At 40.7% G+C, this 13,561-nt stretch overlaps 1 protein-coding gene across 1 annotated transcript in view; it reads left to right on the top strand.

The window, feature by feature from the left end:
• RGS20 (regulator of G protein signaling 20) overlaps positions 1–13,561 on the top strand; it is a 121,117-nt gene that overhangs the window by 74,289 nt on the left and 33,267 nt on the right. The gene's annotated exons all lie outside the window — the stretch shown is intronic.

Here is a 13,561-nt window from a genome sequence, read left to right as displayed (position 1 = left end):
TGGCCCTACTGAAACTCATGCAGTTAATCTTGGCCCATCGACCCAGTCTATCTAGGTCCTTCTGTAGATATGATTCTATCCGTTTTTCAAACCAAAGTGTAAAGGATTCACTAGGCAATCAGAACAACACTTCAGGCTTTTAAAATGGGACTTGCAGAATGAAGGGTCTGGAGGGCAAGGTCTCAGTGGTGCAGCTGAGCTCCCTGGGTTCGTTCAGTGCAGAGCAGAGGAGCTGATGGGGGGGGCTGATGGCGCCTGCAGCTCCTCACAGAGACAGCTGCTCTCTGTGACAGCGACAGGGCCCGAGGGAACGGCGTGGAGCCGTGTCAGGGGAGGGGCAATGGGGCTTAAGGGTAGGGTCTGCACCAGTGGGCGGTGGGCATGGAGCAGGCTGCCCAGGCAGTGGGCACAGATGGAAGCTGATGGAGTTCCAGGACTGTTTGAACAGCGCGCTCAGACATAGAGTTTGAATTTGGGGTGGTCCTGTGTGGAGCCAGCTGTTGAATTCGAGGATCCTTGTGGATCCCTCCCAACTGGATATTCTACCATCCTCTGAAAGCATCAAAGGCCTATAGGGTGATCCTACAAACTACCAGTCAGCCCACATCTAACCTGGGTCTACTTCAGATTTTCTTCCTTGAAACTTCCTCAATCAACCACAATGATACTTCTGCCCAAACCCTTGATTTCTCACCTCCTGTTGAGCACACTTCTGCCTTTAACTCAAATACCAGTATGTGAGTACTCTGAGTACTGTGTACACATATACATAGGACTATGATTCTCAGCTCTAATCCCTACTAATATTATTGCTTCAAATGCTTTGTGTTCATGTCAGAAGAACAAATTCATGGCTTCAATTTGATGCCCAATGTGATCTCTTATTTAGAATGTAGGCTGTCATTGGTCCTTTTCATAGCAGACTTTTTCTCCTAATTGCACCATCTGCAAGATTTATTGCCATCCACTCAGTCTGGCTGAAAGAAGAGAGTTTGCTGTTGGAAGTTAAAATTTCGTACTGCAGAAACATGATCATTTTCTACAGTGAAGAACTTTGAAAGGATGTTATTTGACATGCCAATTTTGTCATAAGTGGCAGATTCTAGCTTTATTGTTCATTTCACTAGCTGTTGAGAGGCTGCAGTAAAGAAATATTTTCCTATAGCTTTTCTGTAGCCTTGGAATGAGTCATAATGTCTGGAAGTATAAATCTACTGAACTAGCAAAAAGAGAAATGCAAAAAGAGGAGAAGAAATTGTAGTATTAATTAATTACAATAATTTTGTAATAGGAATTCCAGAGCATTTTTAAGGAGCTACCAAATAGTAAACATGACATTTAGACCAGGCAAGTTAATAGACTCTATCAGAGGAGTCAAATTATGGAACACAATGCACCCTATTAGTGAACATCAACAGTGAATTATTCTTTCATATACCAGTGAAGTAATAGACTTTATGCACATATTTTTCTCTACTTGGAAAAAAGGAAATAATTAATGAAAAGTCACAACAGCTCTGTAAAGGACAGTCAGATCTCATGTTTCTGTTGGAGTTGTTTGTAGGCCTGGAGAACATTGTCACAGTGGATTCCATCTGGCTGATACATTTCGCTTGAATTTCCAAGAGGCATTCAGTAAGATTCCTGAATCTCAGGTAATTTTAAAAAGGTAAAAAAAAAAAAAAAAAAAAAAAAAAGCCCTTCTGCTTTGTTAAAAGGAAAGATTTCTGAAGATTTCTGTATTGATTGCTAACTCTTCAGTGGTGTGTATACAGCAGAAGGTAAGAATAAACAAGCAGTTTTCGCCATGCAACAGAGTGCAAAAAGCATCTGGCTGGAGTCTGCTCAGAAATATTTGAGAAAGGAGGTAGGCAGTGAAGCAAAAACCTTTCAGATGATAGTGTTACTCCTTTTGCAGGTGCCTTGCCACAGGATACTGCATTACTACAGATTTACATGCATTCATCCCTCATCTGCCAAAGGCCTTTGCACGTCTGAAAATTTCACCCAGTGTAAGTCTAATGAGGCATTTTGTGTAAAGGAACTTCACTGCACTGCCAGGGTGGGCTTTGAGAAATAAAAACATTATATAATAATTACAGGAACATGTCTCAAGCATTTCTCAGTTACTATGATCCTTACAGACAGCAAGATGCTATCTGAACTAACAGTAAAGCCCCACTCCACAGCATCAGCTTCAGAGAGCACCCCATTTTGCTTTATTCATGCTGCTTGATTCTCTGAACTGGATGCTGCTAAAGCTTATGATTGAAAAAGTGCTATGTTACACCTTGTTCATAAGCATCCAGCTTTAGGATTCTGGTACTGTGAAACTAATCTCACTTAACTAATTTTTATCATATCCATTAAAAGCTAATATTGCTATATTTAGGTGACCTTATTGATGTGTGAAACACATAGAGAAGAATTAAGTATGACCATGCAGGAATAAAAGTCACCAATTGCTTGGATCACAGAGAATATATATATATATTAAATGTTAAATAGTTTAGTACTATCAAAATGGATGCAGGTGAGTCATCCTCACAGTAAGACTGCAAACAGTTGAATCGTGAGGGTTTTTTTCTGTTCCCCTTCTTGTATAAGAACGGTGTATCATCATCTCTCATGCATTCTGCAAATTACAGAAGTGTTTTACATGTCTGCCATTTAACCTCTCAGCATTCACTGCATTACCAGGCTGTCTTTTGTATGTCTGTACAAGTTTCCAGCATGTGTAGAAGTGGCTTGGAAAGCTCATTCAGCTAAAACAGAAGTAGAAGGTAATGATAAGTGAACATACTTCTTTGATCCACAAAATATTTTTGACAAAACATAGAGGATGGCAAGAATTGTAAAGGAGTACATTTTTGAAGTGGTACCTATACACTTGAAAAGCATAGGGAGTAGTCTCACTGTTTTCCTAACACAAGCAACTCATTTGACCTTAAGGTCATCCGGGGCTTCAGATCAGATCTGAGTGCTCACATTCCCACTTTCCCAAGGCTTAAAACCCACCCCCTAGGGCAGGTGGAAAGAAAACAGTACATGCATTGCATGACAGGGAAGGGAGGAAAGCCACAGGCATGGGCTTCTTAGCATGAGTTCTTCAAGCATGAATCATCCATGGCTGCACTGGAGGACATCCTTTTTCTATCACATCTCAGTGCCAGGTGCACTTAGTGGACTGTATATTAAGCCTGTTATTTTTGGTGAAGGGGATTCTACAGAAGGAGAGAGGGAACAGCAGAGAAGAAGGAACTAAGATTCAGGTATGCTTATGAATTGGAAGAGGAAAATGTTAGAGGGGATCTAAGTTTCCTAAGGTATGAAACATGAAGGCATTTTAAGCATCAATAGCTAAGTCTATACTAACACTAATGTAAAAGAAGAGTCTTAGTTTTCTAAACAAACTGAGACACAGGGAAATATAAAAAATTAGCTCAAGATCACATGAATGGGGAGTACAAAAGCAAGACTAAAGCAAATAGTACGTAAATGTAAAATACTCCTTTCCCCAAAGCATTTCTTTTAATGTGTTTTTGCCAAGAAAATTCACATCTGAGGTGCTCCTTTAGACTTTCCAGGGTATGAAACTAAAGAGCACAACACATTTTGAAAAATCATAGAATCATAGAACCATAGAATCACCAAGGTTGGAAAAGACCTAAAAGATCACCCAGTCCAACCGTTCACCTATTCCCAGTAGCTCCCACTAAACCATGTCCCTCAACACAACATCCAGCCTTTCCTTGAACACCCCCAGGCTCGGTGATTCCACCACCTCCCTGGGCAGTCCATTCCAGTGCCTGACCACCCTTTCTGAAAAGTAGTAATTCCTCATGTCCAGCCTGAATCTCCCCTGCCGTAGCTTGAAGCCATTCCCCCTGGTCCTATCACTAATGACACGAGAGAAGAGGCCGACCCCCAGCTCACTACAACCTCCCTTCAAGAAGTTATAGAGAGCAATGAGGTCTCCCCTGAGCCTCCTCTTCTCCAGGCTGAACATTCCCAGCTCCTTCAGCCTCTCCTCATATGGCCTGTGTTCCAGACCCCTCACCAGCTTTGTTGCCCTCCTTTGAACACATTCCAGGGCCTCAATGTCTTTCTTGCAGTGAGAGGCCATCAAAATATGTCTTTAGATACCCATATTGCCTATAAAAAATCTAGCATGATTTGAAAGTGCAGTGAACCGTAAATATTCCTCCCATTCTGGAGCAAATCCCAGCAATTTCTGGTGACCCACTGATACACACCGGACTTCTTTTCCTGGAGAGAAAATGCTGCAACATTTGCACTTACAAGTGACCCTGACTTACTCTGCAATTCTGGTTTCTCCCTATGTTCTTCTCACGGTTTTCCCATTCAATCCACCCCTCCAGCAGAATTTGTGTTTGCCTTACAGTAACGTGCCTCATGCATCAGGGAGGACCTGTGGAGCAGAACAGTGGGGGCTCAAGATGCTTGTCTCTCCTGTGTAGTAGTGAAGAGTTGATACGGAAGGGTCTTCCCCTTCACAAACACAGAAGTGTTTTCAATGCACAGTGTTTCACTGAAGCTTTTTCCTGGGTAATTATAGCAGGATTGGCACACAGCTTTTTCTTTACTGCTTTGGCTTTTTTTTAGTTTATCTTCATTTCAGTGTCTATGACACTGTGGGCTATGGTTATTTTATGAACATTTTTTCTTAAACAATAGTTGCTTTCTGTAACTAGTACAGAATTGTGTGGCTTCTAGGTTAGAACTTGGTTGATTTACTTTAAAATTGATCAGATCCTGGCCTAAAGGATCTGATAAAGCTAATTCACCACAATTTAGCAAATTTTTTTAGCAAGAGATCTTCTGCTTGCTTCACAACCTTTTTGAAATTAAATTCTGCATGCTCAGTTAGGGTATGACACGTATCCTTAGTAGGAACCACGTTTTCAAAATAAAAATAAACTAACATTTTATTGTAATGACTACATCTTCAATTTTTCCCCTAGTAGACTGGTACAATGCTATATTGTCCAAAAATTGAAAGTGAAGTACTGTTTTAGAAAGAGGAACATAAAGGTCAGAGCAAAGGTACCTATTTATAGCCTTGAGTAATAAATGCAGCTGAGGTCTAAAAAGAAGGTGCATTATTTGGAGATCAGGGAAAAGTGTCTCTCAGTGTCCTGGGTATTCAATTCTGTATTGAAAGCTGGAGTATCTTGGGCTCTCCATTGCCTCTTTACAGCCTGCAATATCTCCTCTTCTGCCACCATCCCTCTCTGCTGCAGTCTCGTGCTTTGTGCTGATGGCAGTTATGAACAAGTGGATGGCACTTGAACATGTGGAAGGAGCATTCTTCTCTGGGAATGTGCTGCAGGTGAAATGAAGCCTACCCCTGGGATAAAAGAGTAATAAAAAAGGAAGAGATCCTTAAACTTATCTCACAGAAAAAGCCAGCTCAGAGCACTAGCTTCTTGCTGAGAGAAGGAAATGCTGAGCTACCTGATGCTGTTGATGTTAACTCTATATGGAAAGCAGGAATGAGAATGCTTACTTAAATCTCAGCAGTAACTCTGCCAAAGTCAGGCTTACTACCAAAGCTTATACAACAGCTTTCTTTCTATGCAATGATTTCTAATGCAATTCAGCTTGTTAAGCCGAATGCTGAAAACAGCATTCTCTCATTGTTCTGTATTTTTCTCTCAGATAGAGGCGTGACCAAGGCATTTCTTCTTACAAAAGGTATTATAAGGGTGCGTAGCATTATACTTACATTATACCCGCAGTGCTGAATCACCCAAACTTTTTAATCTTAGCAGAAAAAGATTATTGCATCACATCTGTGCCTAGGAAGATCATGGAGCAGAATTTCCCAGAAAAGATGTTAAGGTATGTGGAGGTAATACAAGACAGCTGGCACAACTTCACCAAGGGCAGATCATGCCTGACTAATGTGGTGGCCTTCTGTGACAGAGTGATGGCATCGATGGGCAGAAGAAGGGAATTGGTGTCATCTACCTGTACTCGTGCAAAGCCTTTAACATGATCTCGTACCATATCCTTCTCTCTAAATTGGAGAGAAATGGATTTGAAGGCTGGACTGTTAGGTGAATAAAGATTTGGTTTTGTCATCATAGTCAGATAGTTGTCTATGTCTCTAGGTCCAGGTGGAGGCCAGTCATAAGTGGTGTCCCCCAGGAGGTCCATCTTGGGACTGGTGCTCTTCAACATCTTTATCAATGACACAGATTATGGGATTGAGAGTAGCTAACTGTATGCTGAGCTGCTTCAAAAGATGGTGGCCAGGAGGGAGAGGGAGGTGATTGTCCCCCTCTAATCTGCCCTCATGATGTCCTACCTAGAGTACTGTGTCCAAGCCTCCAGTACAAGAAAGATGTGGAGCTGTTGATGCAGATCTAGAGGAGGCCATGAAGATGATCAAAGGGCTTGAGCACCTTTTCTATGAAGATAGGTTGAAGGAGTTGGGCTTGTTTAGCTTGGAGAAGAGAGGACACTGAGGAGACCTCATTGTGACCTTCCAGTACTTGAAGGGAGTTTATAAGCAGAAGCAGGACTGACTTTTTACATGGTCTGATAGTGATAGGGCAAGGGGAAATGGCTTTAAACTAAACAAGGGCAAATTCAGCTTAGATGATACGAATTTTTTTACCCAAAGAGTGTTGAGGCACTGGCACAGTTGTAAGGTTGTGGATTCCCCATCTCTAGAGGTGTTCAAGACGAAGTTGGATGGGGCCTTGAGCATTCCACCCATGGCAAGGGGATTGGAAGTAGATGGTCTTTAAGGTCCACTCCGACCTAAACCATTCTATGATTCTATGAGCTTTTTCAATTTGAAATGGATATAGTAAACTTTCAAAATTGTTTGAGTTCAACACTCAAACTAGAAACTCTCTTGATCCCTGTTTATAGTAAATTATCATTTGGAAATTTCAGCTAATACTAATACTAATAAGAATACTAACTTAAAATATAAAATTGTTAAAATTGGAAGTGTCTTGAAACAATGAGCAAATTTAAAAGTTGATGATTTTCAGTGCACACACACTACTGTGTGATTTTGACTTTCTGCTGTCTGAATAATAAGAATTTTTTAAAGATGTTGCCACACAGGGAATGCTATCATTTCCTTAATTCTCTTTATAAACGGTAAACAATTGCAATTAATATTTGCAGTTAATCGATTAATTTGCAATTAATTAATTAAACAGTTTCAATTAATGTTTGAATGAAAAGTTCAGCATTGCTCAATGTTCCTTTTACTTCTCTGTGTTTCTTCCATTTGTTTTTCAAAAAGGAAAAAAAAATGAATCCTGAGAGCTGACAAACAGGAGACAAGGGCTTGGCAGTCCTCTGCAAAACTGAGAGAGTAAACTATTAATAATCTACCTGGAGCATTAGTCTATATATTTAGTTTGTCTCTGTCTGCAGACAGGGCTGCTTCTAATGTGGTGTTTTCCTTTGAGCTGGAAGGATTACCACTAGGCCATCTGTTCAGTCGGTTAGAAAAAATGTGATTGACAGGTACCACTGACCTAAAACAAGACATCTCCTTTTGGTACTGTCTGCAGAGTACAACCACATAGTGAATTGCTTCTTCCTGTGTGATAGAATGTGTTTCATGGTTGTTACAGCCCATTTCTCTGACAGATATTTAACCACTACATACCGTTCTTCCTCCTTTTCAACTTGCTAAAACCCACAGAGCAGTAAATCTAATCTCTAAGCTGGTGCAGTGCTCAGGGGATGAGGCATTGCAGATATCTGAGGGCAGATAATCCTGTTTGTCTCCAGAATGTTGGGGACCTCAGGAGGAGCTGGCAAGCTGTGAGAGGCCCTGACATTTGCCCGTTGGTGTAAGGAGAGCCATCTCTATGTTGTTGTCATTCAGTCCAATGTCTGGGATTTGGTTTTGTTTCATCGTTAAATAAAATCGGTGCCAAGAAAGGTCACTGCAAGATTGAATTCCAGAAGAGCCTTTTATTTCTCAATGTGGAGGCAACTTCTGCTCTACTTCAGGACTCACAGCTACCATGCAGACAACTGTCAAGCAAAGGATGCCCTGCAAAATGAAAATGAAGAGGATATTAAAACAGTACAACAGCTTTTCAAGGTAAGATCTTTTCAAAGGTTGCATCTAGAGGAGGATGACAAAGGTGGTAAAAAGGCTGGGAGGCATGTCCTGTGAGGAGAGGACAAGGACACTTGGGTCACCTAACAAGCACAAAGCTGCACCAGGGGAGAATCAGACTGGGCAATAGAGCACTTTGTCAGCAGAGTGGCCATACACTGCCCCAGGCTTCCTAGAGAGGTGGTTCGTGCTCCTTTCCTGTTACTGTTGAGAAGGTATTTGGTCAATAGCTTCAAAAACACACTTTACCTTTTTGTTAGCCCTGAGGTGGTCAGGCAGTTGGACTCAATGATCTTTGTAGGTTCCTTGCAATGGAACTATTCTAATTCAAAGATAGAATTCAAGGTTTCTGAATGTTCTGGACAATGGGGTAAATGCTCTATCTGGAAAGAAGCTAAAAGAAACTGTGAATGTCATATATAACAGTTGTAGACAATTTGTCACCAAGACATCAGTAGCTTTCTTCCATTCCTGAGCCCCACCCTCTACCCTCTGTTCCTCAGCATATTATAACTACAAGGACAAAGAAGCTGGTGATCCGCCTTCTCTTTAAGTCTGCTTTCAAACAACAAATTAAATGCATCCATCTAACTCATAAAAATGATTCATACCTCATGGAGTTTATCTGTGGTAAAAGGGTGAGGGAAAACATGCAGTTTCATGGCATTTAGATGCTGAGGAGATCTGCATTTTTACTGATGCTACCTCAAATGTTTTTTAATGATCATTAACAAAAGAAGATATCTCAAAGAAATCAAATAGTACTAAAATCTACTAGAATGTTATAGAAAAGTCTCTCTAATGAACAGATAAAACATTTTCTTAATTAAAAGCAACTGTTATTTGTCCTCTAGATTTTGTTAAAAGCCTCAAAGCTGTGTGAGGCCTGAACCAACATAATCTATGGTGAATGGCATGCTCCTGTGTACTCAGCAGAGCAAGGGAGGCAGATGTAAGAAACTATCTTATTAAAACTTTGATGCAGAAGTAATACACCCTGGTTCATGGTAGGGAAGAAAATGAAACAGAAAACTCAGACAACTTTGAAATAACATAGTCGGTTAGATTTTTCTCAAATTAATCTGATTTAGCACCAGAGTAGACAGAAAACTAAGGTAACCAGTCCAAAGAGTATATCTCTTTGGTGAAAGGCAAAAAGGGAGAAGAAGCCATTCCCTAGGATCCTTCAAGTTAGAGCAAGAACCGGCTTCTCCATCTCCCCTCCTTAGCCAACACATGTTTCCTGTAGGCCATTTCACTTGAATTATACACAGGAACACACTCTTCAGAAATCCTAAGTGATAGTGCTTTTACCAAGAGGAAATATTCAGCCAGCTTTGCCACTGTCGGTTACCCATTCCTGCTCATCAGCAAAGTGCTTTCATGTCGTTCTAATTAATTATCTGTCTATTTAGCCTGGTGACTTCTTGGCTTTCTTCAAGGGAATGGGAGTTCTGTCACAGGCACACCTACTTCTTGGTAGTCACTGCTTCTGAACCCTGCATTCTCCACAGCTCATGTCCCCATTCAGGCCTTGTTTTACTGTCCTATTATTCATTGTAGGTGAACAGTTCCTTTCAGCTTGTCTCTTACATGAAACTGTAGTTTATTGATGCACCTTTGAGACTAAGTGGAGAGGATGGAGTCAGGGACCTAACAGAGTAGAACATATTTCACTGCTCTGCAAAGGAGTTTACAGATGGACTTAAATGACACTGCAAGGCTTAGGGTTGTTTACTGTCCATGGTTCTTTAAACCAGTGCTGCCAGCTTCCTTTCTCCCACTGGCTACCTGTCCCATTTACTTTACTTTGTGTTTATGTTGCTAAATGCTGCAGCTCCACCAGCATGGATCTGATCTCTGGAAGTAGGGACAGCCTGGGAACTGATCTCTAACTGCTCCATGAGCTTAGCTGTGGTAAAATTTCTGACCTATCTTGTATGAGACTGCATGTGTTGGGAGAAAATGCCTACACCACTTCATAAATCATAGCAGCAAATGATTCAGTCTCCATATGCAACCTGAGCATTGCTACTAGTAGTTACCAAGTGTCCAAAGGGACTGTGTTGGTGGTAGAAATTACAAAACATACCCATCTGGGAATGTGTACAGCCCTAATACTGAGAAAATAAAATAAATTGCAAGACTTACTTCATGTAGGAAAGCAATACTTTCATTTTTTACTGATGGGGAACCAAAGCAGAAACGGTTGGCGTGATTTCCCAGGTCTTAGGAAATGAAATTTGTAAAACTGAAAACCAGTTTGTCACTTACACTTCCAGAATAGACAAGATGATATTAAAACTTTTTTCACGGTGACATTGAAGTCAGCAGAAAGTTCAGATTCTATCTAGTTAAGTATTTCTATATGTGACACTGATCACTGTGGGCAAACTGTGTCATTAGACTCATATATTTGATTGACTGACAGGCACTCTGATCAGAATGATTCCACAGAACTCATTAATTCTGATGTTCCCTTCAGCCTTAGATGAGGTTTTGAATGTGATGCCTCTGAACGTGAGCAGTAGCTGCTTATGAGAGCAACTTGCCTTCTAATTCAACGTGGTAAAATGTTGAAACATTAAATAAATTGGGCTAAAAAAAGAATCTTTTAACAAAACACTTGGATTAGATTTATTTATTCCCGAATGTGCTTTCAAAGAGAAACTGAATTACAAGATGAATATTTTTGAAAAATGGCAAGCAGAGTTGAGTCCTTTTAAATTCTCTTTGTGATATTTAAATTAATTCAGTTAGTTATTTCTAAACTTCATTTGCATTGTTGAAAGTACCTTTCCCTCTGACATGTTTTATCTTGTTTTGTAGAAATGTTAAAAAGCAAAAGCAAATAAACTATTTTGCCAGACTCAGCACAAAGATGCAAAGAGTCATTTTACTCAAAGCTATCATGGGTACATTTTAATGTGCCCCCAGTGTACTTTAACAACAGCCCAGAAACGCTACACTAAGCAGGAATATAATGAGAGGGTACAAATAGGTCACAATATTTTTCTAATGGTAACATTTGTCTAAAGTCCTATTAAGCACATCTCAATGCCATCACTTCCTCAGAAGAGAAGGAGGCTGTTCTCCGCAGAGATGCCACATTTTCATTTGTGTCCAGGTTACAGCTGAATAGGATCTTTTCACTTACATAATGTAATTATTTTTTTAAGCACATAGGCCACAGATTCAATTGATTTTACAAAAATGGTATGCCTATGGACAACGCATGACTGAAGAAGTGCAAATGAGATGGCAGTGTCAGTTGTCTGAGGGCACCAATAAGCCTAAGTGTCCCTGACCAACCTCACCTCGGGCTTCCACCCACACCCATGGACCCAGCTGTTCTATTTAAGATCAACCCTGGGTGCTTATTCCTTGCCTGAGCTGTGTAGGAGGAGCACTTGTCTCTGGCAAAGCTTCAGTCATGTTTAATGTGGTAATGGAATCACCTGATTGAGACCATAACCCCTGGGCTAACTTCCTGTCTTGACCTTTGTTTTCCTGTGACAGTTTGGGTTTGCCAGGTGATTGAGGGACCAGTATTAATCCCGAACAGGGGATTTAATTCCATACTGCCCTGGTATTATGATGTTGCTTTATGGTCTGGATTCTTGGTTGGACCTGGTCTGTCCTTTTTGCTTTGCCCAGGTACTGTGGCATGGGATGTGGCAGGGGAGGTACTTGTCCTGCTGACTTCAGGATCTCCTTGGCTTCAAACTAAACTTTCCAAGGGATCAACGCTCTTGCTCTTGCAGCTCCCTGACAAGCAAAAATTTTTCCAGCTTCTCTGAGGTTATCTTACCTGTAATACTTTCTATCTGCTGTTCCCCAAGTCTGGAACAGAGAAATGAAGGAAGGTGAAGAAAAACATTTTGGTAAATAAGGCATGTGCCAAGGAAAGGCAAAGAGCAGCTCTCAAGCCTCTCCAAATATCTACCTGTAGGCTGAAGCCTTATGAGCACCAAGGTGGCACCTTGGTTACAGTACTTTTGCCTTCTACTTCCCAATTCTCACCAGTCTGAATCACAAAATGGCCAGGGTTGGAAGGGACCTCAAGGATCATGAATCTTCAACCCCCTGCCACATGCAGGGCCACCAACCTCCCCATTTAATAGTAGACCAGGCTGCCCAGGGCCCCATCCAGTCTGGCCTTGAACACCTCCAGGGACGGGGCATCCACAACCTCTCTGGGCTGCCTGTTCCAGCACCTCACCACTTTTATAGTAAAGAATTTAAGCTGTGCGTAGTAAAGAATTTAAGAACTGAGCTGTGTGCAAAACAAGGCTGACATAAGCACACTGGAGCAGCATCTGTTGGGTTTGGAGATGTCGGACATTATTCCATGAACTGCACTTAATGTGGAAATTGCTCATGACCATGCATAGCTCATGTAGATTAGTCAGCAGCTGGTATGAATCATAATTTGTTTGATGGAATAGGGATCCATTCACAACCCCAGAAAGGTCAGAAATAATAAAAAACTACTATTTGTGAAAGGCAGAACACCATTTACATGATTGCACTCTTCTGTAAAACACTCTAGTGTCTTCAGGTGATAAGTGCTGCATTAATTACTGTTAACAGTCCTGCTGAAGTCAGATATTGTCACGTCTTTCATAAGAGTAGCATGAGCCCTAATATCAGTAAATAGACTTACCTTCTGCAGTCACTGTAATCTCTGCTGAGCAGATTTTCATTGCAATATTGTTTATTTGGTGATGTCCGTTTTTCACACTTAGTTGCGGCAGTACTAGTATGTCATAAAGCTTGTGATTGCATCACAAGATGTTAGAAGCAAGCTGAAGAATAATTTATACCAAGAAGAAATTATTGCTGTCCTTTTGAACAAGCATTTTGCCTAGTTAAATAGACTGAAATACAGTTTAATCGTCACATTTTATTTAATTCTTATGTTTGAGATGTGCAGGGGGTGCTAACTATATGTGTGTGGATTGAATCACTTGGCAGCTAACACTCTTCGTCTTTGCCAAAACAGTTACTTTTACATAGCAGCTGTAAAATCTGAGACATGTTTAGTGCTCTGTTTTATTCATGAGCAGCATTGCTTCAACTGGAGCCAGACTTCTGGAAGGGAAATAGGAGTATTACAGGGTGTTGACACCATCAAATTATGATTATTGTTGTCTTACTGACAACTTATTGGAGGATACTCTATTCTTTTAGGGGGAAAAAGGGCTGTTTTGCTGGCTAGCAATAGATAAGATAATGAGGTAAAATAATATGCCATTGTCTGTGCTGTTTAATTTTGTTTTCTTGACATGTATCTTTTATAAGAAGGGTTTATCATGTACCTGATGTGTTTTTACTACGGAAATGCTACTTCTGCATAATTTCAGACTATAGATCCTTCTGAGACCTGCACTGTCTATCAAAATATTGGGATCCATCTCTTAAGCAGATCTGTTA

The sequence above is a fragment of the Lagopus muta genome, chromosome 3, assembly GCF_023343835.1.
Source record: "Lagopus muta isolate bLagMut1 chromosome 3, bLagMut1 primary, whole genome shotgun sequence".
Classification (NCBI taxonomy): domain Eukaryota; kingdom Metazoa; phylum Chordata; class Aves; order Galliformes; family Phasianidae; genus Lagopus; species Lagopus muta.
Note: the sequence above shows the minus strand (reverse complement) of the source record. Positions and strands in the feature narration are given on the sequence as shown.